The following is a 27,700-nucleotide window of genomic DNA, read 5'->3' on the forward strand; positions in this document are numbered from 1 at the left end:
TGTCCAACCCAAAACTGTTTTATGATTGCATCAATCTGTGAATGCCAAAGTTTCTCAAATGCCACTTTGGTTACTGCCAGCATGTGGATTGCAGGCACCTAAAAACTCAGATTTTTTGATACTAAGGTGTAGTTTTGTCAAAACAAGTCTATGTTATTTGCATGGGTGTGACTGAATATTAGAAGCCTGTTCCTGTAGTTATACTGGCCTCTCCTGAAGGTTGCTGGGTGGTGGCTGCCAATGCCAGTGCCCTGTGAAGAAGCAGCTTGGTGTCATGGGACTGAGATCATGCATGCGAAGTCTGATTTCATCTGCAGATTTTTGTTCTGTATCTTTGCAAAGCAATTAAATTTTTTTTTGCAAAATTCAGGGTTGGACACCATTTCCCCTCCCTCTGAAATTTGAGGTTTTTGTTAAATAATTTATCATTATTCCTAATTATCTAGTAATGGGCTGACAATTACTTATGTGTTTTCAAAGTAATATGCAGAAATCCTCCTTTTACTCATTATGCATTACTACATTTGCATTTTACATATGTGTGCTTCTATAACATTGAAAGCCTGCCATAGGCTTACATCAGAATCATTAATCTGATTAGCACTAATTACTTATTCTGTTCAGCAGAGATGATTATTCAGTCTTAATCCAAATAACTGTTGTAGTGGAATATCCATGTCCCTTGCTGACAAATGGACCAAGGTTTCCTCACTTTTCCTGTGTGGTTTTATGACCACATCTATTGCACTATCCTTATGAAAATGCTACAATTTATTTTCATCTAGACACTTAATGTTCCCTTGCAAACACATGGTAGAACATGGAAGAAAAGTGAGATCTGTGTATTTTGAGGTAGAATCAATCATGTCATATTAACCATAGAAATGTTAGGAGTCTTGTCTAAGCCAGTCATGAGGCCAGCTAAGTGAGACAGGATTGCTCAGACAGTCCTTCATTTATCTTAATTGTCTATTTTAGGATTGAATGAATCTGGAATTGATTGTCTCTCTCCATCACTTATAGAAAGAAATTAGAAGTCTAATTTAGACTAAGAGCCTATGTTTTCTGTGACTAAATGTAGATAAAATGAATCCCAGCCCTGTGGTCTTCTATTGCAAATGGATACTCTCTAGATTACATAGTTCAAAAAGTGAATGATTACTCAGGGCTCTCCCACCATCACCAAAATTACTTAGAATTTCAGAATAATCAAATGAACAAATCTTGTATTCTTACACACAAAGAAGACTGAAGGAGTGACATGAGATCATCAATAATTGGTTTATACAGAAAATAAAAAAAACCATGTGCAAAAATAACTGCAATTCCTTACCCTTGTTTGTCTGTGAACTGCCTGAGGCTCAGGGAGCATAATTCAGGATTTTCATGGTATGTATGCACAAGGAGACTGATCCCAAGTTGTATCTGCAAACTGAAATTCAGTATATCCTGACTGTGACCCCCCTGATTTCTTAATAAAAATGTTTCTTATGTATGGGTAATTAAGTTATGTATGGGTGATTAAGTTATATATGGGTAATTAACCTATGCTGTGGTGCTGGTGCTACAGCAATACATTTTTTGAAGCAGAAGTAGTACCAGGGCATGACTGACACGTCATTTGAAGTTGTTGCTGTATTTTCACCTTTTCAACAGACCCTCGCATGTGGTAGATGCCTCTAAAATATCCTTTGTAATTTGTTATACTAAGGGTGGTCACTCCTGCCAGCTGGCTTTTTCTTCATCATTGCAATGGTTCAAGTGCAACTTTCTCTATTTTCACCTTCTTCATAACACATTTTTAATGTGGCTACTATTTTATCTAAGCAATTTGTGTGCCATCATTATGTAAATTAAATCTTCTTTAGCTTTAACATAGACTGTTTTGGTAATTGTTAATTTAAGAGGAGAACATGTTTTCCAACATTCCTGGTGAAACATCAGTATTTATTCTTGCAGAAGGACATAAAAGAGGTGACAAATTTTTTTTTTTTGATATCTCAGTAAAGCTTTTATGTATGAATAGACAGGATGCAAATCACACCTATCAATATATGAGAGGATAAAGAATGCAATACAGAAGTGAAAAGGTGAGGTGACAATTCACATCTTCTTTTCTCTGAGTTACATTTAATTATAAAAACAATCAAGAGGTACTTCAGAAGACATTCTTTTCCTGGGCTTACTGTACACTCACCTAAATAGATTCTTTACAATCTGACAGTGGAAGCTAATTTGCCACTCAAAAGAATTTCTACTTTTTTTTTTCACCTCAATTATGTTCATAATAGTTCAAAAGAGTCAGAGACAGAAAATGCTGTCTGGACATTTAACTGCTTCTTGGGTAACAGCACTGTTCCATAAAACCTTATATGGCTTTTTTTTTGCCCTACTTTTGAATACTCCATGCTTTTTGGGAAATATTTCACAACATAAGCCAGCTAGAATAGAATCATTAGGGTTCAATAAGATCTACAAGATCCAGTCTAACCTTCAGCTGAATACAACCATATTCTCTAAAACATACCACAAAGTACCACATCCTCTCCTTTTAAGAACTCTTCCAGGGATGGTGACTCCACCATTCCCTTGGGCAGCCTATTCCAAACTTGACCACTCTTTTCAGTGAAGAAATTTTCCCTTATATCCAGCCTGAACCTATCCTGGTGCAACTTGGGACCCCTTGTCCTAGTTGCTTGGGAGAAGAAGCTGACTCCCATCTTGACACTGCCACCTTTCAGGAAGTTGTAGAGGGCAATAAATTAATCCAAATCATTCAAACCATTTATTTTTCTTAATTTTTGTGTAGGTTGAATCGTCTTCATTCACAGCTGTTCTGTTATATTTGATGGTTCTTCCCTCTGTTTGATTCTATTCCTATCCCATTATTTGCAATGTGTGGTTAGCCATGCTGAAAATAAGTAGCAGTTTTCATTCTAAATAGCTGTGTGGTGGAGGTAAATATTGAGAGAATTGCTTAGTGTGAGTTGCAGAAAAATTCAGACTAATAATGACACACATCCACAACCATCTCTTGAGCAGATGTATCTTCAGAGCAGCTTTGAAATCAAAAACATAATGGATATCAGGAATAAACAAAACAGAAACATATTGAACTCCTCAGACTGATATCCTTAAATTTGTTGTAACTGATCCTGATAAGAATAAGCCATCACTAACAATAATTAAATAAAATTTAGCTCTAAGGTTGATATGGAACTGGGAAACCCCAAAATTATTTACACAGATTTGTTATGTTTATCTGGCTTTTTTTATGATGTGATCAGCTTGTTTGAAGCAAAGGATCTGTAAAAAGCTTGAAAACAGACAGTTTAAGTAGATATTTATTTGACATTCTTATCCCACAGAGCCTCCTACTACAAATGCAATCTAATTCATTAAAGTTCTGAACCACAGAAGCATAAAATGATGTTGGAATAAAATCCCATAATACTTACTAGTGTTTGTAAATGAGTAATGCTGTTAGGAATGCTTCCTGTCATTATCTGCTTGTAAAGGAGACTGAGTGGGATTTCTTCAGATAAAGTATTAAGCCTCTCTACAGAGACTACAGGTCTGATGCAGTGAGTGGTATTAAAGGAAAACAGAGCTGAGATTACATTCTGTAGACTGCCATTTTTTGCTGTTGTCTCTATTTAAAATATCATAGTGGCTTTAGTGACAGTTTCTTAAACCCCTGTATGTAGAATATTTCATCTTCTCATATAAAAGCCTTTATACTCTGAAATAATGGGTTTGAAGAATTTTTTTGTCCATTGTGTTTATAAGTAATTGGCATTTTAGTCCAATAACATTTACTGTCTTCACTGCTCTCATTAAATTTGTTCCAGTTAATTTAAATATTTCAGTGCAGCTTACAACCATGTTGAATTTAGCTGTAATTTCTCGTTGGACACATCAGTTTTGGTGAAGTTGATCAGTTTTTGAAAAGATCATCTGAAAAAACAGGGAAATGGCTAGATTCTGTCTTCAGTTTGAGCACTACTAATGCACTAATGCCCACTAAATTAATGGAATCTTATTTTAATAATTACATGAAAAGAGAATAAACTCGGTACTTTCACATTACTGTATAGGCTAGGAATGTCTTACTGGGTTACTAAAAATATATATTTTTATTGGTCAGAATTGAATTGTAACCAAATATGCCATATTTCAGAAAAGAGGTAAAAATCTTGATTTCATGTTTTCTTATCACTGAATATATTATAATACTTTTAGTGTATCCTGTCTCCTTATTTATGGCAAAATTCTATCTGAAATAAAATATTTCTTTCCTAAAGAACCTACAGTTTAGGTATTGTTTATTGTTCTCAAAACCAGGACTTGTGTTTTCAACTCTTACAGCCACTCTTTTATAAACTTTTGTATGAATTCAGTGACTTTCATTTCACAAGAACAAGACCAAAAAAGTTTTAACCATTTTTAATATCTTCTTGTTCAATTTGCCTGATAAATAAAAGCTAAACAGTAGAAATTTGTTCAAGATATCTGACTTGCTGTGTTGTGTGATTTTAGGAAATTTGCCAATTGTCATGATACTATTTCATAGAAATATTAAAATAATAATTTTGTGTAGTTTTCTAATAGTTTAAAAAATTCCAGCCTGTATTGTATTGTATTGTTCTGTAAAGGCATGTAGAGAAAATGCAATACTACAAAAGCATGAATTTCTGCACTTTTACTTGCTCTCAGATGCTCTTGTGGTGTAAACCTGTGCCATCACATCAAGAGAACTTGAGAAGCTGCACTGATTTGTTGGAGGTGACTCCAGTGACCAGAGGCATCTGATTCACTGGCACCTTCTTCTGACTCCTGCATTGCTGTACAAAGCAACTGAGACAAATCTTTTTGCTTTCTCTTTACCCCAGGCCCCAGCTGCTGTTAAGTCTGGCATGAAAATATTACTGACACATTGGTGAGTCCTTTTGGTTTAAGTTATTATAGTTTATATTTGCAACTTATTTTGTTTGAATGTTCTTCTTGCATTGTTAAGACCATTGTGGCATGCAGTTTAATTCAAACAATTATTTGATTTTTTGTAATACAGGTAGAACTTTCAATTAGGGTTTCAAAACCAAATATTTTCCATTGCAAATGAGTATTCATATTGAAGGAAAGTGATTCAGCTTTTACCATTTTCTTTTGCAACAAAACTTGGTTTTAAGTCAACCAACGAAGTCTCTGAACACGGAGATTAGGCAACAACTTTTCTCAGTGGTGCAATTCATCTGTCATTCCTAAAACTCCTGCTCTCTGGTGGCAGAAGTATATGTGATTTCAATGGTATGATAAATACATAGAATATAAAGTCTGATGTGTTTTGGAGAAGTTGTCAAGGTATCAGGGTGTTTTTCAGAAGCAGGTTCTCTTCTCTTCTATCCCAGTCAAAGGAAAGCTTCTATCAACTTCTGTGGTGACTGGGTCATTCTGCTTTAAAGTTGACACAAAAAAAGTTCCTGAGTGCTAATGTAGTTATTTGTTATACTCAAACTATTTGTATTATCTCCAATAAAAATTTTTCAAGTGGAGTTAGCCCTGAGGGATTTAGCCATTATCTCCATACAGTTCTTACTCTCATGTTGTATGTTGATGTAATTAAAAATAGACCATCAAACTGATATTTTATTATTTGACATAAGCAGCCTTTAAAACACTTAGCTAATAACATATCTAATAATAAATGAGAGTCCACAAATATATGAACCCAATTATTTCTGCAGGTGAATATAAAATACAGTATGTTACTATTCCATGGTACAGCACTAGTTACTTTAAGATGCTCTTGTACCTATAATTTGAGGTATCCGTCATTTCAAGGCATTAATTAAAAAAAAAAAATTAAACATGCTTTCTAAGGAGAATCCACCAAATCAGCTTGCCTATGAATTCTTGATAAAATATTTGCATCAAAAAGAGATATGTGATTTTACTGTGAAAAATGTACTCTCTAGTAAAAGGATTTTATAGATGCAAAAGAGATGCAACATGTTTTACAAAAAACTTGGATCTAGTTCTATTAAATTGCCACAATTGGGAGCATTTTTATTTGAAATTTTATTGTTTTACTGACTATTTTAGAGCTCATTTAGTAGTGAAATGATTGGTGAAGAAGTCAACAAAATAAACAGAATAAAATTACATACATGTTAAAAAATACACTAAGGTGAAAAGGAAAGTAAAACAGACATCTCTACTAATGCACAGAGAAATGCCATCAGAAAGATGCTAATTTTATTTTTTCCATTAAGTTTTGCATCTCTACAGAAGTAGATTGCAATCTTAAACTCATTTTGAGGAAAGATTATTTTTATATGAAAATATTAGATGTTAACAAGAATTAGTCCTCCCCATGTACTTTTATATGTTGTCTTTCTGTTTTTATAAAAGCAATCATTATGATTGAGCTGTATCACAGAGTTGAATAGAATTTTTTGTCTTACACTGTGTACAGACCTAGAGCTGGCAAGCATTTTCCCTTGTGGCAGTCCCAGGTGAGCAGAGTCCTATTTTCTATGCTGAGGAGGCAGCTGTAGGAAATGTCACAGTTCATTTTGGGGAAATCACACCACTGACCAGAAATCAAATCAAGCAGCGAATAAATATAGTGTTATTGGCTTGTTCTCTGCCTCTCCAGACTGCACTGTGTTTACCTTCACTTTATAGGCAGGTTCTGGGTCCCAGTGCAGCTGTGGTACCTATGTATGAAGAAGCTGGAAAACAACTTATGAAAGACTTTAGGAAGGAACAGAAATTATTGTCAGAATAAGAAAGTTCCTTTGAAAAAAGTGATGTTTATGTAAGAACATTACACCTTACTCTTGTTGAACAACTTTTAGGACCTGATTAAGAAGGTGTCCAAAACTAGATGCTACAGACCTCCCCTAACACTGTTTTCATCCAGCATAACTTAGAGAAATCTGTGGCAGAGCATTGTCCTGGTTCTACAACCTCTCCTTGCCAAATTAGATTTTATGATCCATCTGCGAAGATCCTGGAAAGGGACTAGACTGCGTCATATACTTTGTCATTCATTGTGTGCTTCCAACAAACATCCACCATGTTCTGAAGAATATCATAAACCACAGGCTACTCTAACCTGGAAGCATGGTTGAAATTATCCTGTGTTACCACAGAAAATAATCAGCTGCATGGAAAAGTATGCTGTGCACCTTGGCCTCAGTAGTAACAAGCAGCCATTGGTCACTGTTTAAGTGATGGAGATGTACCCACAGGATTGGATTTAGATAAAGGGTTAGAGCCTGATTCTAGCCCTTACTGTTTCAAACACTTCTGTTACAGTTCTGCTCAAATAGTTTTAATCGTATAATTTTGATAAAAATTATTGTAGAGCTCTGCAATAATTGTGGTGTAACTAGGTAACCATTTTAGATTTTATCTCATTAATTTTTGCAGACTTGCTGTATGCAACTGCTCATATCAGTTCTTGAAGCAGAAAAAGGCTATTCCATATGATAAATTAATCCTGGATTCATTTTAACTAGCATAGAAATCCTAAGTGAGGAGTAAGCTCTTTTCTTAGCTAGTTTGAGCTACTAGCTTGTACTAGTGAAAAAACATCTCCAGAGGACAATGAATGACACTGGAGTTGTCTCTCACTCCATACTGGAATTTAGTTAAATAGATTAATTCTGAATACTTCAACTAGAACTGCTCCTAAACCTGTTGTGGTCATCTGTTGTTTTTAAGCACATCAGTATATTCATAAATGCTTCTGTTTCTCATTTTCTATTTGGACATTATTAGTTTTGTTCACCTTTTTTAAGGCATTTGTAAGTTCATGTTGGAACAGAAACTTGTGTATTGTCTCAAAACAAATTGATGTGCAAGAATTATAATTATTTCCTCATTTTGTGTAAAGGGTCAGTGACTGTGTTTTCTTCAGATGACTTAACAACTGAAAGGCATGTTTTGATATCATACTGTAGTAATTCGCCATATGCAATGTGAAAAAGTAAAATAAAAGTTTTCAAAACATCACTGATAGAATTTAAATGTAAAAGATTAGAAAATGTTTGCATATCAAGAAAACACTAAAATTTGTTTTTACTGTGAGACTTAGGATTTTATAGCTTTCTGTGATATTTTTCAGAAATAGAGGGAACTACTTTTGTGATCATGATGAGTCCTGGTTTTCCTGTATTAACCTTCGACCATCCAGGTCCAGTGTTCTCTCTGTTTTTAAATTGTTTTGTCCACTAAAGTATATTCTACATCTCTGTCTCTCATTAACATTTGCCAATCTTTAGTTCAGTTTTTGTCCCTTTGGTGAAAGCCTTGAGCAGTTTCATTGCTAACAATTCAAAATAATAACATTTTAGAGTAGATAATTCCCAAATGAGTAAACAGTAACTCAGGCACTCAATTAAAAAAAAAAAAAATCTGATGGGCAGAAACTTCTGGAGATCATCTGTTCCAAAGCTGTACTTAGCTCAGACCATCTTCAAATACAAGTTTGATTGCGTTTTGCTTACCTTCAGGGATGGAGACAGTACAACCAACCTGGGCAACCTTTTCCAGTGTTTCATCACTCTAATTATGAACTGTTTTTTTCTCATAGTTAATTGAAATTTCTGTGCTTTACCTTGTTGATATTGCCTATTCCTCTTCCACTGTACATCTTTAGGTAGAATCTGATTCCACTTTCCTTATAAACACAGTGAATACTACTCCCATTCTCTATAACCTAGATATCAAAATAGTTATCACAAGCAGCTTTGAAATGCTTTTTCCAGGAGAATGTGCTATTTCCAAAAATAAGACATACATGCATAGATTTTATTTATAAGTGGCATGAAATGATTTTCTGATATATCTGCAAGCACCTGGTGATGAAACTAGATGAGGGATGATAATCATACATTATTTTAACCTGCTAAAAAAAGCAACATTGAAGAATTATCAAGTCAATATTATAACATACAACTTTCTGATTCTCAAGATGGCTTTATAAACCCTACACCGTGCATTCGGGAAGAAAAGTATAATAAATCAGTAAGCAACTCAGAAGAGACAGGTTCAGTGCTGTGTGTGTGTTTGTAAATCTATGTTGGTGGCAGAAATAGATTTTATATCCTGCTGCTTCTTTGTTACATCTATAGACACTAGTGGAAAAAGAGTAGTTGTTAGGAGTGTCTGACCTAAAAAGTGTGGCTGATGAATGCTGAGTCTCATCCATGAAAATCATCAGTGAGCAAGTCTATTGATCAATATACATGAAATATTGTTTACAGTGCAAAGTGGAATAAGACATTTTGTAAAAGAGACAATAACAGCTTTATCTGGTGCACTTATTGCACTAATTTCAAAGAAGCAATGATAGTTGATGTACAGATGCATGCTGCATTTGGATAATGTGATGGTCTACTAAAACATCATAGTCATTTTTGGGAGCAGAGCTCTTTGAGGAAGTGTCTCTGTCCCAGCTTTCTAGGGATGAAGTCATCATAAGGGCCCAAGATAGGCCCTTTGCACCTTATTTTGACAAGGGAGATGAGTATGATATTTGAGGTAAATGCTCCTCAAATCTAAATCATGATTTCCCTGCTTCTCTCTAGATAACCTGAAAGATTGGGGATTTCGAAAGAAAGCTCTGGTCTTTCTAAATATTGTGACATCAGAAAAGTTCTCTGTCTGAGTGATTAATATTTGTCCAGAATCCATTGTCATTTAAAAAAAGTTAAGTTTGCAGTGTGTTTTAAAAATGCCTTCCTTTTCTGCAAAAACCCTAAAATGTAAATGCAAATAATATTTATAAGTTTAGGATCTAGTCCAGAGACATTATAAACAGCTAAGTAAACTCTCCTGTTTGCTTTATATATATTTAATTTGAAATGGGAATTTAGCATGCTGAGAAGACAATTCAGAGAACATTAAAATTCAAGTTGCTATTCTGTATTCAGTACTCTACATGCATGCTGAGGTTCAGAAAAACTACACAGTATTTGTCTAATCTCTTCTGAAGTTGATCAATATATGCGAATTGCCAAGATAAGACAACTCTTTGCGAGAAAGTGCAAAGTGATTTCCCTTGTGCTTGGAAGTCCTGGTTGGCCCTTGGGGTGGTTTTTTGTGGTGAGTTGTTTTTGTATGGCAATTTATATTTTTCTTTTCATCCCCCCCCTTCTCAGCAGATTGCTTAGGAAATCTAAATTAGGAATAGAGAATATTGTATTACGGAAATCCTATTTGAATGTAGGGTCTTAGTATCTCATTAAGTAATAAGTTCTCCAGAGGAGACAACCAGTGGGAACTCGGAGAAAAAATTACTTGCCTGAGATTAATAGGATAGAGACCAGAAGATGCTCAAAACTCCTAAATCCTAGTCCCAGCTGCTGCTGCCTTTCATGCCGTTTCACTTTCAGTTGCACAACCAGGAAGCTTCATGACTTATCTCTCTAATACACTGGGGAAAGATTTGTAAAACAGGCAACAGAATTAGGAACAACCACAAACTGAAAAGTAAACAATTTTATTATGGATGGCTTTTGGATATCCAATAGGAGGTAGGCTTCCACACAGTAAGGTTTTAAATCAAATTTGAAATCGTCTACAAGTCACCATTATTCATGCACAGTTAATGAGTATAATTTATGATAAGGCACAATGACACAGCACGAGGGATGTTGCCTAAGGCAGCAACAAGCCTTGAGATGCTCGAGTAACAAGGTAATTGTGGTGCAGCTCATACAGTGTTTGTGATGACAAATCCTAATCTGCTTTAATTTGTCCTGTGCTATGAAAGAACAAAGCTACATTGAAATGATAGACCCACAAGCTATTTTGATTTTATGTTGTGAGTTTTTTCACAACATTTTTTTCACAACTTCTTTTATGTCTGTTTAAAAGAGCCACAATAACATATTTGCAGTAATAGTTATATTTTATCTGTGTTTAAAGTTGTTTGGTGCCTAGTATTACACCTCTAATATGGAAATAAATCTGGGAAAGAGGTTTTTTTTTTGGTGGCTTATTTTTAGGTCTTCCGCTATGGTCTTTCTCCACCCTGTGATTTTTGATTTAGACCAGATCTCTGAATATTGTCCGTGCTATAAAAGTAACCCAGAAATCCTGGTCCATTGGTAGCCATGCACAAGAGGAGCTATAATTACAAAGTCCAGAATGAGCATTGCTCACTGTCTAGTGACATAAAATCCCTCTTAAACTGCAGAAAATATACTAGTACCTGGAGGGGAACATACCATGCTCTAATTCATTTTTAGGAGCTCCAGATAGAGGTAATCATATTACTTCATGGTCAAACCTGAATTGAAACAAAGTTGCTCAGAAAGAATTTTGAAAGTCCCTGAGGAGGTCCAAAAACCTTGCTGAAGACAAGGTAGATGACAGGCAGTGCTCTCTCCTTAGCCAGAGATCCAGACTTTTTTGCCATAGAAGGCAATTGTTGGATCAACTCTGACTTATCTTTCACAAATCTATGCTGACTGTTCCTGATCACCTCCTCCTTCACATACACTGAAATGTGTTCCAGGACTGACCTCCATGGCTTTTCCAGGGAGTAAGGCTGACCAGTTAGTGGTTCCTTCCACTAACTGGTGGAAGGTCTTTTTAACCTCTCTTGAGGTTTTGCCTTTGATTTTTATTTTTTTTTAAGTGGAATCATAGAATCATTAAGATTGGAAAAGACCTTTAAGATCATCAAGTCCAAGCATCAAACCAGTACCACCAACATGTTCACTATTAAAGCATGTTCTCCATATCCACACTTTTTTTGAACAATTCCAGGAATGGAATTGCTACCACTTCATGTGGCAATCTGTTCTAATGTTTTACAATCTTATCTCTGATCTCTTTAGTGAGTTGAATAAGGTACTAAGCTTGAAAGAAAAGACAAGAAGTTTAACCTGATTTTTAAATGGCTCTTTTGATGTTCTTTAGCCTATTTCCAGTAGCTTTCAATATGAATAATTTATACAATTATTTAAATTCATTCTTTAGTTAAATTTTAAGAATCTCTGTGATAACTGACTTTGCTAGGAGGGTATGAAAAGCATCCAAGATTATAATTTGTATTAATTGGTTTTAATCAAGAATTTGTACAGACACTAGACAGGTAAGAATAAAACTGTATCAATTTCACTCTCACATGCTGCATTTTAAGTGGAGAAGCATTTTGTCTATGAGTTTGTATTCTTAACACCATATATTTATATCTAGACAATCAGTAAGGGTCCCAGTAGAGATAAGAGGCCTAAAATACATAATAATGACCTGTTGGTGACAAAGATCTCTTTGTCTAAATAGGAAAATCTGACAAAATTTGGGAAGGGAGGGGTGGAATGCTGTCCTCATTTTCAGCTAGGGACAAAAACCCCCACCATTTCCTAGAGTAACAATAATTTATTTGACTAAGATCATGGAGGTGGTATCTCAAAGTCCCCTTGCTAATGTCTTTGTGCAAAACCAATCTGTCCCTTTCACTGAGATAACGAAGATAAAAATAATAATAATCTATGTGCATTCAAAGGTACTTTAATGCAGAAGGGAAAAAACCCCAACCTAGTCAATTCTCATCCTGTGTATTTGTAACATTTTAAACAGACACATATTGAAAATAGAAAAGCTGCCTACTTACAGGTAAAGGATTCATTACTGGGATTAAAACAGAAAAACTTGTTCATTGGTCATTTGCATCACTCCTCAGTCAAATTAACAATTTAAAGGATCTTACTGGAAGAAAATTTAATGCAAGATTTCTATAAGAGGTAAAAGGCAGCACTTTAGCAAGTAACAATTCCAGACTGGTAACAGAGGGCTGATTTGTCACGTATTATTGTTACATGATGAAGGGATTAATAATCACAATAATGCTATAAGGCAACAAGACAAGTATAAGCTAAGAATGAAAACCATATTGCATTCCAATGAGTTGGGGATGTAGAAGGAGTTATTTAATAGACAATAGTGAAATATTGTATCTCAGTATAGAGGATTTGAGGGCAGGGCCTTGCAGACAGAAATGATTGATTGTAAAGAAATAAAGGCCAGGAGGATTGTGATACTTCCTTTCTAATAAAACAGTATAAACTGTTCATTTTTTAAAGAAACTGAACCAACAGATTTACATTGGTAAGAGATGTTAGTGGGAAAATTTAAAAAATCTCTATGATAACTGGCTCTGATAATTGAGTGAATATTACCTATTTCAGTCAGTGACCATTAATGCTATTCTATAGCCCTTGCAAGAGAAAATTAGCAGGTGATTTTTCTTAGAAGCTCATGGAAACTTTGTAAGGGACTCACCTCAACAGATTAAGCCTATTTGCTATAAAACTTATATTCTCATGGAGTATTAGTACCTATGAGTATTACTTAGTCATTCATTGTGCTTATGCTAGATTAGAAACAAAATCAATTCCGTTCCCTCTTAACCACTTCCTCTCTATAAAAACAGAAGTTATACGATACTGCCAGAAATATGAGATGGGAATCCAGTGTCAAGTGAAGCTTGAACATGTTGACTGTCACAGTGCTCAGATCTCATTCTGAAGAGTTCCAGTGGCTACACGTAATACAGGGCCTGGTTGCAGACAGATATTACATGTCTCATTAGTTACTTAAAATTAAATACACAAGTAGATTTGTGTTTCATGTTGTGCTTCCATTGCACAAGATGAGTGGTGATGAACCGCTGCAAAAGGCTGCTGGGAAAGACTAAGGCTCTTTGCAGCATCTGCTGAAATTGGAGTTGACTACATTTTTGTAAGAAGAGAGAAACAAACAGAAACCTAAGAAACATTGGTGGGGAGATCTTTGAGACTAAGACTGTGTTAGAGCATCCCATTTCAAGAAAACAGTACTGTGTAATATTTCACCTAAATGCAAATCAGGCTGTGACAATACGTTGTAGCATAACTTGTGTGTCAATTGTTTTCTCCTTTGGGAATTAGACCAAAAAAGGAAATGCTTTGTGTGCCATCTGTTTAAATTGATCCTACACTTGTTCATATATCAACTATATGATATGTCCATGTATGTGTCAGAAGAGATCATTCTTTTCCAATACTTGTTTGACTGTGGTTTAAAAAGAAGTCTCCCCACCCTTCCTTTAGCAAAGAAGTTTCTTGAAATAAATGGCATACCTCTAGATTTTATTGGGCCCCTGAATTCATGCCTTTAAATACATATCAGTAAGGCAATCTTCTTCCACTGGAATGTGTTTCACCTTGCTAAACTAACAACTGAAATATGATTAATCACTTTTCCCTTGGGGTCATTTATTATGAATGGTTCATGTGGTTACTACATAAAGCATCTTTCTAAGGTGGTGTGATAAAGTGAATGCTTTTACAAATTGGATTCTTGCTTGGCTGATGCCTATTCCTATTACCTGTGTGAAACTGCATGGCTAACTCCTGCGGAGCAATATTTTGAGAAACTCTTCTAATATCTCAAAAAAAACTCCTACCAATAACCAAAACCCATCAAAAAAACCAAGCCAAGCCAAACCAAACAATAACAACAACAACCAAAAACCAAAACAAAACACAAACAACACCCCATGAAAACCCCCCAAAAAAACAAAATCAAACAAAAAAGCCCACTCCAAAATACTCAGCAACCAAAAGTTTCTGTACAATGTGCCAGCCTCAAAACAACCTCCCTATCCACTGCAGTTTATATTTGCAAAATTTAAGATTATATAAACAAAAAAAAATTATGCAATATAGTCTCTGTAAAATTTTTGGTTTTTGGAGTGCTGCGTAAAAACATTTTCTAATATAGAACACTTTAACATGAAGTATGATGGTCAAAGGAAAGTATTTTCTTTTATGGGCAAACAAGAAGATGAAATTACACTTCTGTCCCTAAGAGACCACAATAGACAAGAAACATGCATGCCTGCAAAACCAGTCCATTAAAAACAAATTTCATCCAACTTCTAAGAAGTTGTCTTTGCATCTGATGGATGTGATGTATTCATTGTGATAAGGCAAATATTGAGAATCACTACCTTAAACATCTATATTTTTGTATATTTTTTTCTTGCAACTCCTTTTTACTTTTGAATCACTATCTTGTCAACTTTTATTTTTGTTGTTGGAATGAATTGTCTTAGTCATAAAACCCCTGAAAGTTTTATTCAAATGTGCTGAAGAAGATTTCCATAGAATCAACTGGAAATAGTGCCCCAACCTGGCCTTTAACAAAGTAGTAAAATGAAAATTTTTCGGAAAGTTTTTTTCTAAAGAGTCTCTCTATGGTCCCATTGCTGTAACTGTTTAAAATATTCCCTCAGAATATCACAATCTTTGTTTTTGAGGCAGTCATTAAAAACAAATTCCAGTGCCCGTGGCCTTCATTCTGAAGTAAATCAGGTTTTGACTGAGGGGAATGAATATAGAATCAAAGTGGGGGGGGAAAGTGGGAAAAATACTAAAACTATGCCTCTAAAAACCACTTATATTTGTACTCCCCCCAAAAAAGTTTTCATATAAACAAATAAATTTCTCCTCATATTTTAACTGTAAGCCTGAAATGTTGTATTGTATTAACTGGAGTAAATTTAGAGCATAATGTATGTCTTTTTAGTTTGTCATGACTTTGCACAGACTTTATTTACATTTCTTAAAAAAACATCCTTATAACAGCACTTAAGGCTCTTTAGTAATAGCAAACAGAAATATTCATGCCCCTAATATTGTTAAAATGGAGCAAAGCTGCATGTCGAATATCACATCACATCATATTTTGTATTTAAAACCCTGATTTCATCTCTTCCTTTGAAATGGAGCATCCTGTTACGGTGGATTCTCAGGCATGCTGAACTGCAGGCTCTTTAAGTTGGTCTGAGGAGCTGACTTGCTGTGTGTGGCAGTGGTGCAAATACAGGTTTATGTTGAAATAGCGCAAAAGCGAAGTCAGTCTGTGCAGAGAAGTTGTACCTCTAATAATCACCTGATGTGACAGGAAATAAGTACACTCGAAAAGTGTTTGTAGTGAAACTCAGAAATATGTTAAAAGTTTACTCAGCATGAAAAAAAGAAGGATTAAAAAAATATCCTACTGATTTCAGATCCCAGTAGAAGTCTAAAATAGATGAGGCTTCCCCTCAACACAGATTTAATTATTTTGCCAAGAACCCACATCAAACACATTGAAGAATGCAGGCTTCCAAGACCCAATATGAACTTAAGTTGGTTGGTTAGGGCTGCTTTGCAATGCAAAATCAAGCTTCCTCCTGGGTATTTGGCATATTTTCTTGCAAAAAGTATCTTTTCAGTTAGAAATCTCTAAATAAATCACTGTCCCTTGAAAATTCTTCTGCTTGAATATCTTTGTAGTTGATTTACCACCCCTACTTTTATAGCCTGGTTATATCAGTATTTCTGCAAAAAAGTGATTAGTGAGGTCCAAAATGAATGATTTTTCTCTGATTTTTATAATTCCTTGGGGTATATATTGGAATATGTCATATATGAAAATATGACTTTAGTGAAAAAATGAACCAGTGCCAAAAAGTGGATACAATGTCACAAGTACGAATTATGGGGGAATAATTCCTTCCCCTGATCTTCTGGATCTGCTCCTGCTCTTGAAACCCAGGATGCTGCTGCTCTTCTTTGCTGGCTCGTGCCCCAAGACTTTTCTGTAGAATTGTTACAGTCAATCCTCAAATGCTAATATTTGGGAATGAGGGGTTTTCAAGTCTCCCACAGGCAGGATTTTGTGTTTGTCAAGGTCATATGGGAGTGGTCAAAGCTCTTCTGTATGTAGTAAAGGTTTTTCTTTATTGACTGAAATTTGGATTTTTTCATAGTTAAATCTGTTAAAGCAGAATATGTAATTCAGCCTTATCTCATTGTTCCTAATTATTAGGTTTTTAAGTGGAAGACATGGGAAGCAAAAAAATTCAGAGCATAATAAACATTTAGTAGCAGAAAGGAATGAAAATATTAGAGGAGAAATAAAGAAGTAATATAAAAAACTCTTGTGAGAAGATATTTGGAATGTCAGATTTCTGGAAATCAACACATCAATATATTAAGATTATTAATTGGTTATTTAACTGCTGCAATGTTGCCCAGAATTCTTACATAATTATGCTTAGTTATTTCTTGGCAAAGTAAATCTGAGTAGCCCAGAGGATTTGTATTTAAAACAAGGTCTTATTTTATACGACATGTTCCAATTATTCCATATGCTGTGTAATAATAGATACATTTTACCAATTGCTTGGGTGAGCTGTATTTTATTCATCCTGAATGTAGTACCACAGGTCCCATCAAGGTGTCCCTCAGGCATGTCTTTACTTCCAGCTCTGCTTGCAATATGGAAGAAAAAACACTACTTTAGCCTAAAAACTTAGCATAAGAAAATCAAGAAACTTACTGGACTACTCTAAACTTACTTTCAGTATAAAAGTAAGGTTTTACATCATAGGTATATTTTACATTAAGAGTAGGAAAAGATCACGTGCACAAATAATCAATATTTGACTTCATGGATATGACTGGGAAAATTTCAGTTGCCTGTTTTGATAAAATCTATTAGTGATTTTTTTTGCCTTTCTGCCAAGCACACATGGAAGTAAAGCAGGTTTTCTGAAACACTTATAGAAACCTTACAAAAAAATTCAAATAGAGTTGATGCAAGTGGAACTGTAAGTAAAAGTCAGAAAGTGTGTTTAAGAAAAGATCTTTTCCCAAAGTCAAATGCTTTCAGAAATTAGAATATTTTGTTTTATTTTGATCCGTCTGTATTTTTTTTTTTTTTCCCTCCTTAGTCTCCCAGCAGGAATTCCTTTGGATTCCATTTTTCAGCATCCATGCAAACACCACAGAACACGGTACTTGAACACCTCCTCATTCCCAGAACTATTTATGGCCAGGTTGGACAGCTTTTTGAGCAACCTGGACTAGTGGAAGGAATCCTGGCCATGTCAGGGATTTAATATTCCTTCCAACCCAAACCTTTGTGTGGTTCTGTGATTCTCTGATCACAGTTATTAGACGCTTCATATGAAGAAACTATGTGACAAAACAAATGAACTGGACAACAATGTGCCAGCTAATTCAGAGACTGGCTGCTTCACTTCCATTTGATGCTTTCACATAAATTCCTCACTTCACATAATTTTCTTATCCAGTTGGACAACCAACTTAATCTCCCTCTGATTCAATTTTCCATTTGTAAAGGGAGTATAATAATAGTTTTCTATCTCTACAGGGTCTTGTGCACCTAATGCAATATTACAAGGCATTTTCAGACACTGCATCAGCAATGAATAATGCAAACATGATTGTGATGGAGACTGCTTCATCTTAAGAGTTTAAGTGCTCACCTGTTTTCTTGCGTTTTTCTAGGGACATGTGGTTTCCTTTTATATGATCATGAAACCACTGATAATACTCACAGGATTTAGGAGCATTCAGTGGAGGAATTACATAATCACAGACAAAAATAGGGCTGTGGCTACCTCCCCGTGAAACCTTCTTTATACATAGCAGTAGCTTGCATTTTGCTTTGCCTCCAATGGAGCATCACAAATTATTTTCTCACCTTCTGATAAGATGAAAGACATATTCCTTTGGAATTAACTGGAGCCTAATTTACTTCTGAATTCTCTGTACTGTCCATGGACTTCCACTAGGAGATTTTTATTTAGCTGATGATTGCTTGTATCTTGTCTTCATGCTCAGGGATAAAAAGATCTGAAGTTTTTCAGAACACTTTGCTGTTGCCAAGGTGATAAAACAGCAGCTCAGAGATTAATGGTTTGTCTCTTGGTGCATGAGTCTGAGAAAGCGTCTGAGTGTATATGCTCGTAGCCATGGGATTTTTAGTCAACAGACTTCACACACATTCAGTTTTACAGGAAAAAAATGTTGTTTTAGATGATCTTTAAGGCCACTTCCAAACCAAACCATTCTATAATTCTATCATGACATCTCAAAATTTTAGGTTGATTGTGGCAGATTGACCCCAATTTTGATTGAAAGCAGGTAAACACTAACCAGCTTAGGAGTTCAATACAGCAGCACTTGAAGGTAAACACTGTAACTCATATTTTATAAAGATTTAAAATTTAATTTTTAGGATTCTTCTATTTCAGTGCCACAAGATGTCAGTGCAGTTTAAGCAACAGCAGAGCGTTTCCAGAAAGAGAACTGCAGAGAAAATGGGCAACAGAAAAGAAAGAATATCTGCAGTTAATTGTAAGGTCTGTTCTCAGAGAAATACATCTACAGAGTCTTCATGGGCTTTTTTTTCCCACTTATTTCCGGATCATGCTCTGTATAATTACAATTAGAATGAACATAAATATAAAAATTCCAAATAGGAGCTAGTTTATATCTCTGTCTGCATTTTACTTTTCTTCTAATTTAACAGTTAATGAAAAAGCTGCACCTAAATACATTTTACTGCTCAATAGAACATAATTTTCTTTTCAGCATGTTGAATTTTGATGATACTTTTCCAAGTTTTGCTCAGACTTTGTGAAAGGAAAAGGAGGATGAGGAAGAGGAAGAAAAGAGGCTCTCTTATAGTAATGACACATCCACCTCACTTGTAACAGGAGCTAATATGTTTCTATTACAATGATCCCATAGAACGAGTAGTTAATCATCAAGAAAATTCATTAGCTGAATGTCACCAGGAACCTGTGTACTGTGGCAAAGAAAAAATGGACAACTATTTGAGCTTTAGTTCAGCAGTGAGTTCCCCCCAAAAGGCTGCTTTGCTCTTTATGAAATTGGGTACAAAGTTAATGGCATGATAAATGGGTGTTTGAAGTTAGGCAGGAAGCTCTGTCCTTGGAGTCAAAGAAGCTTACTAAATGCCAGCTAATATTTCATACTGGGTGCTATTTCATAATGTTTTTGAATTTTCATATAAGTGGAGCCATCGCATGCAAGGCAAGGCAAGAGGAATCTTCCATCCAAAAATTAATGTTTGTATTATTTTTTTCTTTTGAGATATATATTTTACAGATGTAAAATGGTCCTTTTGCACAATGCACAAAGTATTGAATTTGTTCACATGGCCTGGCCCATGTCCATGTGAGCATTAGTGGTGCTTAAAATGCTTGTACTGCTCTCATAGACAGTATGGGAACTTTGTAAAGAGTAATTTTCTCTTTTGAAAATTAGGTGCACACATATATGTTTCAAAGCCACCTTATGGACAGCATACAAGAGCTGACACAGCTCTGAAATAGGAGTATAAGTCTCAGCTTGAAAAAAACAACAATTTAAGAGAAGAGATGTGTGAAAGAACAGCAATTGGATGTGCATGATGTGCATGTTGGAAACTAAATGAGAGCCCTGAACAAAAAGGGTTGATTGTTGATTGAAGGTGCTTCTGCCTACCCATGACCTGTTTCTGTACAGACAATATGGTCAGGCATGTGGGGGTATTTTTGTGTGTTAAGGCTGATGTAGTGCAAACACTCCACCTGTGCCCAGTTTGGTGAAGTGTAAATGCCCTCAACCAGCCTCTGAGCTGCCACTGCCATCCCTGGCAAGGAGAGCACTATGAAACACCTTCCAACCAGAGCACTGAGAAACAGTTATTATGTCTCATTATTCCCTTAGTTGGGACCGTTCCCAAAGAAAAGGTGTCATTATTTTCTTGGCAAGTCAGGATTCATTGAATACAATACAGGGTGCTGTATTCAATACCCTGTTCCCCTCCTGCCTCAGTAAAACCAGCAGAGGGGAAGTAACTGCAGGGGAAGAAGCTCTTGCTCCATATCTCACTCAGCATCAGCCAAGCCTTGCATGAAAGTCATAGGCGGCCCCAAAATACTATCCAATATTTCTCTTGCTTATCCATTACCTTTTCTTTTTCTTCAAATAATAAGTGAAGTAATTTGTTTACAAGCCACATTCTCTTCTTCTCTGCTGGGTGCTTCAGATGGCAGCATGATAGAAGAGCAGGGGGATTTGTACATTAGCCAAGGATCTGTTGCACAACCCGCTATTGCTGGGGATATTTGCATGAAAACAGGACATCCAGCAGCTGCTTTCATAATTCATATCTGTCCATGCAGAGAAATAGCCACAGTACCAGCAGTAATTTCCACTTGTGTTGTAACATGTACCTTCCTCTGTCTTCAAACTAGTTGGGTGTTTTCTGGGGGGAAGTTGGTTTTGACTTGAAACACACATCATGCTGCAGAATGTTTTTGGGGACAGAGACAATTTTTGCTCACTAAAATAAAATCTATGTGGAAAGTAAAAAACTTATCTGGACTAGCAACATCAAAGCAGAGACTGCCTTGTCTTTGTACTTTATCAGATTTTAAGGTGAGATAGCTGAAGTCAGCTAGTCACTAATTTGATACAAACAAAAATAATTGCACTGTTTTGTTGAACTTTTCTGTTTTATGATCTTCCAACCCTGACAACAACTGTTATTTATTCTATAAATAAGATTGAATTCTTGTCTCTGATTTGGAATTGCACAGAACATTTGGGATTATTCATTTTTCTATGCCTGACGCAGTAATTATGCAGATGCATAGGAATGGACCTTTTTTTAAAGGTTTCTGGTATATTTAAAATCCTAACATAAAATCAGCCTCTTCCTACTAGAGAATCATTGTAAAAGAATTATTTTCCCTCCACGCTCCTTAGCAAAATAATAGTTTGGGTAGTATACGGCTTAGGTATATTTGGATATGGCTTTCAAATTCACTTGATTTCAGCAGTCAGCAATAAATGTCTGGTTATTTGAATTCCATTCCTGCAATCCAGGACTCTGAATCCCTTCCTTTGTGTTCAATTCTGCTGTCAAGACTTTAACTTCTAAAAATATATCAGGAAAATGCAATGAAAGCCAGACAAATTAGTATAGTAGTGAATAACTTCGAAAACACTCCCACTCCAACATTATATAAATATGTGTTAAATTATGGCAGTTATGGGAATAAGTTTCTGTGGATAGCCTCAAAAGCTATAAAACAGACTATTTACTTTAAAACCCAGGAGAACCTTCTCAGTTTTCCAACTTTGTCATATTGCTTAAATGCAGGTGAATGAACACTGTTCATTTCCAAATGAAAATAAATTTCTTATTTTAAAATGTGGAGTTTGACATATGACATATGAAGTCATAGCTCTGCAAACTGTGACTAAGAGTGTAAGTCTTTATTTGTCTTCATAATGCAAACTTTCTACATTATTTGTAAGAAAACATGCAGGAGACATTTTTCAAAATGACTTTCTTTATAAGTATTTTTTCTAGTTGCAATATATCACACCATTCCTCTTTATATCCAAATGATTTCTTCTTGTTGCATGGAACATTACTGTAGAAGGTCACTCAAGAAATTTAACTTGAAGACACCCATCTTTGGAAATGTCTTGGACAGCTTCCAATATATTATTGGTTTCCTGGTTTATTTTCTTTACACCACGTGCAATTGTCATTTATCTGTTTAAAAATGTAATTTATCTGTTTCAATTATTTGCTTCACTCTCAAAATGAGAAATGACGACTTTTTGCCATAAAAAAATTGAGATTAATTGAGATTGAGATAAATGCCAGCTTTACTGTACTGACACTCATAAAAATGTAGGAGTAATTAGTTCCTATTTCTGTGCTACAGTACAAGCTAGAATTGGTCCCAGGTTAAATCAGGTCTTACAATAACACCAGGTTAAATTGTATCACACTGCAGAGGACTTGAAACTGCTCAAAGAAGTCAATTGAATGTTTTCCCATACTATCACCACCATCTCTATCTGTATATATAGATTCTTATTGGAAAGTAGAACAGCTACTGAGTGTAAGAAAGGGACTTAAACTTCAGAAAGAGTTATGTAGTGCTCAGGGAGCCCTGAAGATCAGGAAAGAAGAGATATTATAGAGACATCTGTTTGGTCTTGAAGCAATGTGTTACAGTTTAGTCAAACCCTCTGTGTGTTTGTGCATGAACTTACATGAGTGAAATATTTTACAGAGATTTACATTACATTAGTCAGCTTTTCTGTCTTACACTTTTTGAGATGAGGGATGCCTTTTCCTGACACTATGGATAATAGGTCTGAGAGGAAAATTTACAACTGGAGGAGAAATAGAGATTTAGGCTTGTGCCTAACAAAGCAGCATATACGAAGATGAGCTTTGGGATGATAATGGGTTCTGCTATTTGTATAGGAATATTTTATCTGCATACTTTGTCTGCCTCCCCCAGTGACTAGAACACCAGTGTATAGTTTAGTGCTGGAGACACCGTAAACTACTTGAATTCACAGAGGCTAGGAAGGCTATTTTTTTTTCCTGCAAGCCATTTTTATATTTGAAAATATATTTCAGTCCATTTCTCATCAGGTAGACCAAAAAGTTGAAAATTGTCATACAAGTTTGATATTTCACTTTATTTTGGTATTAGCCACAAGAAATTGTGGCTTTTCTGAAAGGGCAGACAATCCCCATAATCTTTGCTTATGCTCTAATACAATGTGTCATTACTGTAGACCTCAAAAGCCCAGCAGCTTCTGGCTGAATTGCCCTGAATCTCACCCATTTCACTTCAAACCCACCAGAGAATATGAGAAATAAAACTCACCAGGCTCTTGTGGAGTGGCCAAAAGGGCACTCACACAGATACACTACTGCTATCCAAATTAGAATGCAGAATATTGATTCTCTTAGTGTCTCAACATATTGAATAAGCATCACATCAGGTATATAAATCAATAAAAGTTTTCAAAAACAGGTAATCATATTAAGTAAGCTGTACACATATGTACCTATGTGTGTGTATGCAAAACTTTATAGACATTTGCAGAGATATGAAAGCACATTCTTCAGAAACATTTTCAGAGCTGTATCATAATTGGAGTACTTTGATGTCTGCAAGTTATTTGGACAGTATTTATAGTGGGATCATATTTATTATTCTTCACTGACTCCAGAGTCATCTTGTTATTATTATTAATCATAAAGCAGGTATTAACACCAGAATGTTACAAGGTTTCCTTTATTCCTTAGGGAATGGTTGATTTTCTTTTGTTTTTCCCAATTGGCAACCCTACAAGCTTGGATCAGGATCTGATGAGGAGATGTTAATGAAGCAGTTCTTTTGATTCTGTTTTGTTTATATGCCAATAAAATTAAAGAAAATTTTGTTCCTTGGTAGCCTAGCAAAACAAAACAAAGCAAAAAAGAGGCACCTTTCTTATTCATTTTAGTATTTTTTGTACTTAAGAAGCATAATCATCATGGTTAGTCTTATGTTCATATCACTAATTGCTCTTGTAGGCAAAACCAAAACTAATTATTTTTCTTAATTTAGACAGATTGTCAAAAATCATTTTTTCCAAAGATGGGGATAGCAAATAAACTCTCCTATGTGCTGTAACAAGGTAAAACTAATGTTGAATAATTTTTAGGTTTAACCTTGTACATGGTAAAAGGATCTGATGGATTTTAACAAAAGATAGATTGATAAAAAGATTGAATTTGTAGTTTCATCTACCCTTCTGTTAGGAAATTGGTAGGGTGTATAAACTTGAAAGTGTAGATGCTGGGAATGGTTTATTAAAGATATTCTGTATGGGTCAATAGTCCATCAATAATTCAAGATATAATTTACAAGCATGATTATATTCAGTACATTGAACTATTGTTTGCTGCTTTGTTTCAACAATATCTTAAGATTCACAGAAAGATAATTTAATTTATTTATTTGGCTAATCATAAACCTATCATGTAGAATTTCTCTGGATAATAGGAACATGAAATTTTGTAATCTTCAGTGCAAAAATTTGGTAGAATCCGTGAAGCACTGAACATTTCTTACATTTGAAGAATAAGAAAGAAAAAACCCATGCTCATCTGAAATATTTTTTCCCCTGGCTATGAATTATGGTGTTCAGATAACCTTAGTTCCTTTAAGATCTCCTTCATTAGCACATAACTAAACCACCAAAACAAAATGAGGAACTGCACAGACTCTGCCAGAAAGGAGCCATATTGTTCTTTTATTCAATTCAGTCATTCTTTTCCAGTTGCTTCTTCTCTCACTCTCCATTGTGTCCCTTCCCTTGTCACGCAGCTAGTCTTCATTATTGTGGCATAATTTGTTCGAGTGGAGGAGGAGGAGTGTTCTGCTCCAAAGATTGCCAGGCTGAGGCAGACTCTGTTTTGCTGAGATAAGGAGTTGCACACTGTATTCCACCACTAAGCCATTTCTGATTCAGAGTTGTGCCCTGTCTTCCATCTGTCTAGATGGCTCACAATAGAGGGAGTGAATTCTTGGTACCTCAGCCTTGGAGATTAAAACAGCCACACTGATTTGGTTTTGAATCTTTTTAATTGAGAGCCAGTGGAGCATATGTGAGATATTCCATGCTTTGCTTCTGTGTGATGTGCTGCACACTCTGCAGTTCGTGTGCTATATTCAAAGTAAATACCCAGGCAGTACCAAAATTAATTTTTGCAAGTGTAATTACAAACGTAGTTACAAAATGGCAGGGACAACTGTACTTTCAGCCACTTTGGGGGGGCACAGTTTCCTGGGAAACCACAAGCCAGAGATGACATCACTCTGCATGTTTGATGACAGCAGGATTAAATCCAGTGATAACAGCTGAGAGATTTTAGGAAAACTGAGAGATCTACTCACTGTTTCTAAATGCTACATCTCTTTGGCTGAACAATTACATTTTGCATCTTCTTTTCCCCTCCTCATCTTCTCAAAACATCTGTCAGCATTAAGCATAGGCAAAACCATCTTCCCATTTCACTTCTCTACTCAATTCTGGCAATTCTAAAAGGTATGATGTTTCTGAGTTCAGAAGTAATTTTTTTCCCCCTAAAATGTTAAATTTTGAAAGATTTTCTTGGGGTTCCTTTATCTCCTTAGACCAAACATCCTTACAATGATTTTAACATTCTTCAAAATGCAAAAAATTTCTTCAAAATTTCTTCAAAACTGTTAAATTAGACTGTATGGAGAGAGAGAGAGAGAGGAAGGAAGGAAGGAAGGAAGGAAGGAAGGAAGGAAGGAAGGAAGGAAGGAAGGAAGGAAGGAAGGAAGGAAGGAAGGAAGGAAGGAAGGAAGGAAGGAAGGAAGGAAGGAAGGAAGGAAGGAAGGAAGGAAGGAAGGAAGGAAGGAAGGAAGGAAGGAAGGAAGGAAGGAAGGAAGGAAGGAAGGAAGGAAGGAAGGAAGGAAGGAAGGAAGGAAGGAAGGAAGGAAGGAAGGAAGGAAGGAAGGAAGGAAGGAAGGAAAAGAAAGAAAACCTTTAAAACTCAGAGATTTCTCTTTTCTCTGGTTCTTTATGACAGTGACTGTTCACAGATGAAAAAGATTATGTGAATGATATGAAAAGTTTCTGCACAAAGAGAATGTACAGATAATATGAAAGGGATTTGTCCCTGTAGGAAATTAACTCCTATCCTGAAATAGAGTTGATTAAATACTTTGCTTCCTTTAATCTAGTCTTGCTGTCTTTGTACCAATTCTCAAGAGAAAGAACATCTATTCTGCTGAGGTGTTTAATCAACTCCAAAAGCAATTTTTTTGCTCTGTGTATTTTTAATGCTATAAACTAAATTTTTTAAATAATAAGTCAGTAACACAGTCACTAGATACTGTATATCTTGCAATTATTATGGCTGATAGTGGTAACTGTAGGAAATCCAGTATTTCCTGCTTCATAAAAAGATCTCTCTGAGCTTCAATTCCAAGTATAGTAACAAGCTGGTCAGGAATTGTGGCTGAAGTAACAGAGCTTGATATGGTCTCTATCTACATTGGCACCTTTCCTGAAACTAGGCAGTTCCTCATGGTAGATCCCAGTCCTGAGAAAGATATGTGGAGTTTCTTACACTTGGGTCAGGTGGAGAGGTGGGCATTCTATACCAGCTAAACCTGCTAAGAAGAGGCATTCAAATCTCTACTGAATGTGCGTTTGATCCTTCACCTAGTTGTCTTTGACAACCAATTTCTCCAAGACTGACAAGCTGACTTGATTCCTAAAAGCTGACCAACAAATATCTGGACTTATTAAGAAAGTACTCATTCTTTTCTCTTCCTCTTTCTCAGGGCTTTTGTGGTCTCAAACTCCATGTTTGGTTTTTAAAAATAATAAAATAATTCCAGTCAGTTCAGGATTAAAAAAAAAAAAAACAAACAAAAAAAAACCACCAAACAAAACCAAAAAACCCTCAAAAACATAGTCTAAAACATTTGTGCAATTTTTGGAAAGCTCTTGGAGAACCATGTGTTTTTCTTTTTCTTCCAGCATGCTGTAAATGAACTGTGTGTCATGATATTATATACAGCTCATATACATATGTTATATATGAACTGCATATAATGGTTCATGCTGGGAGAGCTCTGTGTTTGTTAGTTGATTTATACTTAGTTGATTATGGTAAATAACTTGACTCTGAAGAACTTGATTTTAAGTTATATTAATGTTCCCTGTTAAAACAGGGGTTTTTAACATTATAACATTATTATTCATATTATATTAATGTTAAAAACGAGTTGAAATAACCTTGTTTCTGTTTGTCGGTCTGTTCAACGTAAGATCTTCTTTTAATGTTTCACATATTGAGATGTAGAATCTAGATCTTGATCTGGACATCAAGTAAGCTAATTAAAAACTGTTAGCCAGATGCCTGAACTGTGTATTCTTGTGTGAAATAATTCAGAGAAATATTTATTAAGTTTGTA

General features: G+C 35.3%; 1 protein-coding gene across 3 annotated transcripts in view; it reads left to right on the forward strand.

The window, feature by feature from the left end:
• Window positions 1-27,700, forward strand: part of TENM4 (teneurin transmembrane protein 4) — a 1,559,611-nt gene that overhangs the window by 202,749 nt on the left and 1,329,162 nt on the right. For all 3 annotated transcript variants that reach the window (XM_064409696.1, XM_064409697.1, XM_064409701.1), the window contains exon 2: window positions 4,893-4,939. The gene's annotated coding sequence lies outside the window, so the exon portion shown is untranslated. The remainder of the gene's footprint in view (window positions 1-4,892; window positions 4,940-27,700) is intronic.

The sequence above is a fragment of the Passer domesticus genome, chromosome 2 (assembly GCF_036417665.1).
Source record: "Passer domesticus isolate bPasDom1 chromosome 2, bPasDom1.hap1, whole genome shotgun sequence".
Taxonomy (NCBI): domain Eukaryota; kingdom Metazoa; phylum Chordata; class Aves; order Passeriformes; family Passeridae; genus Passer; species Passer domesticus.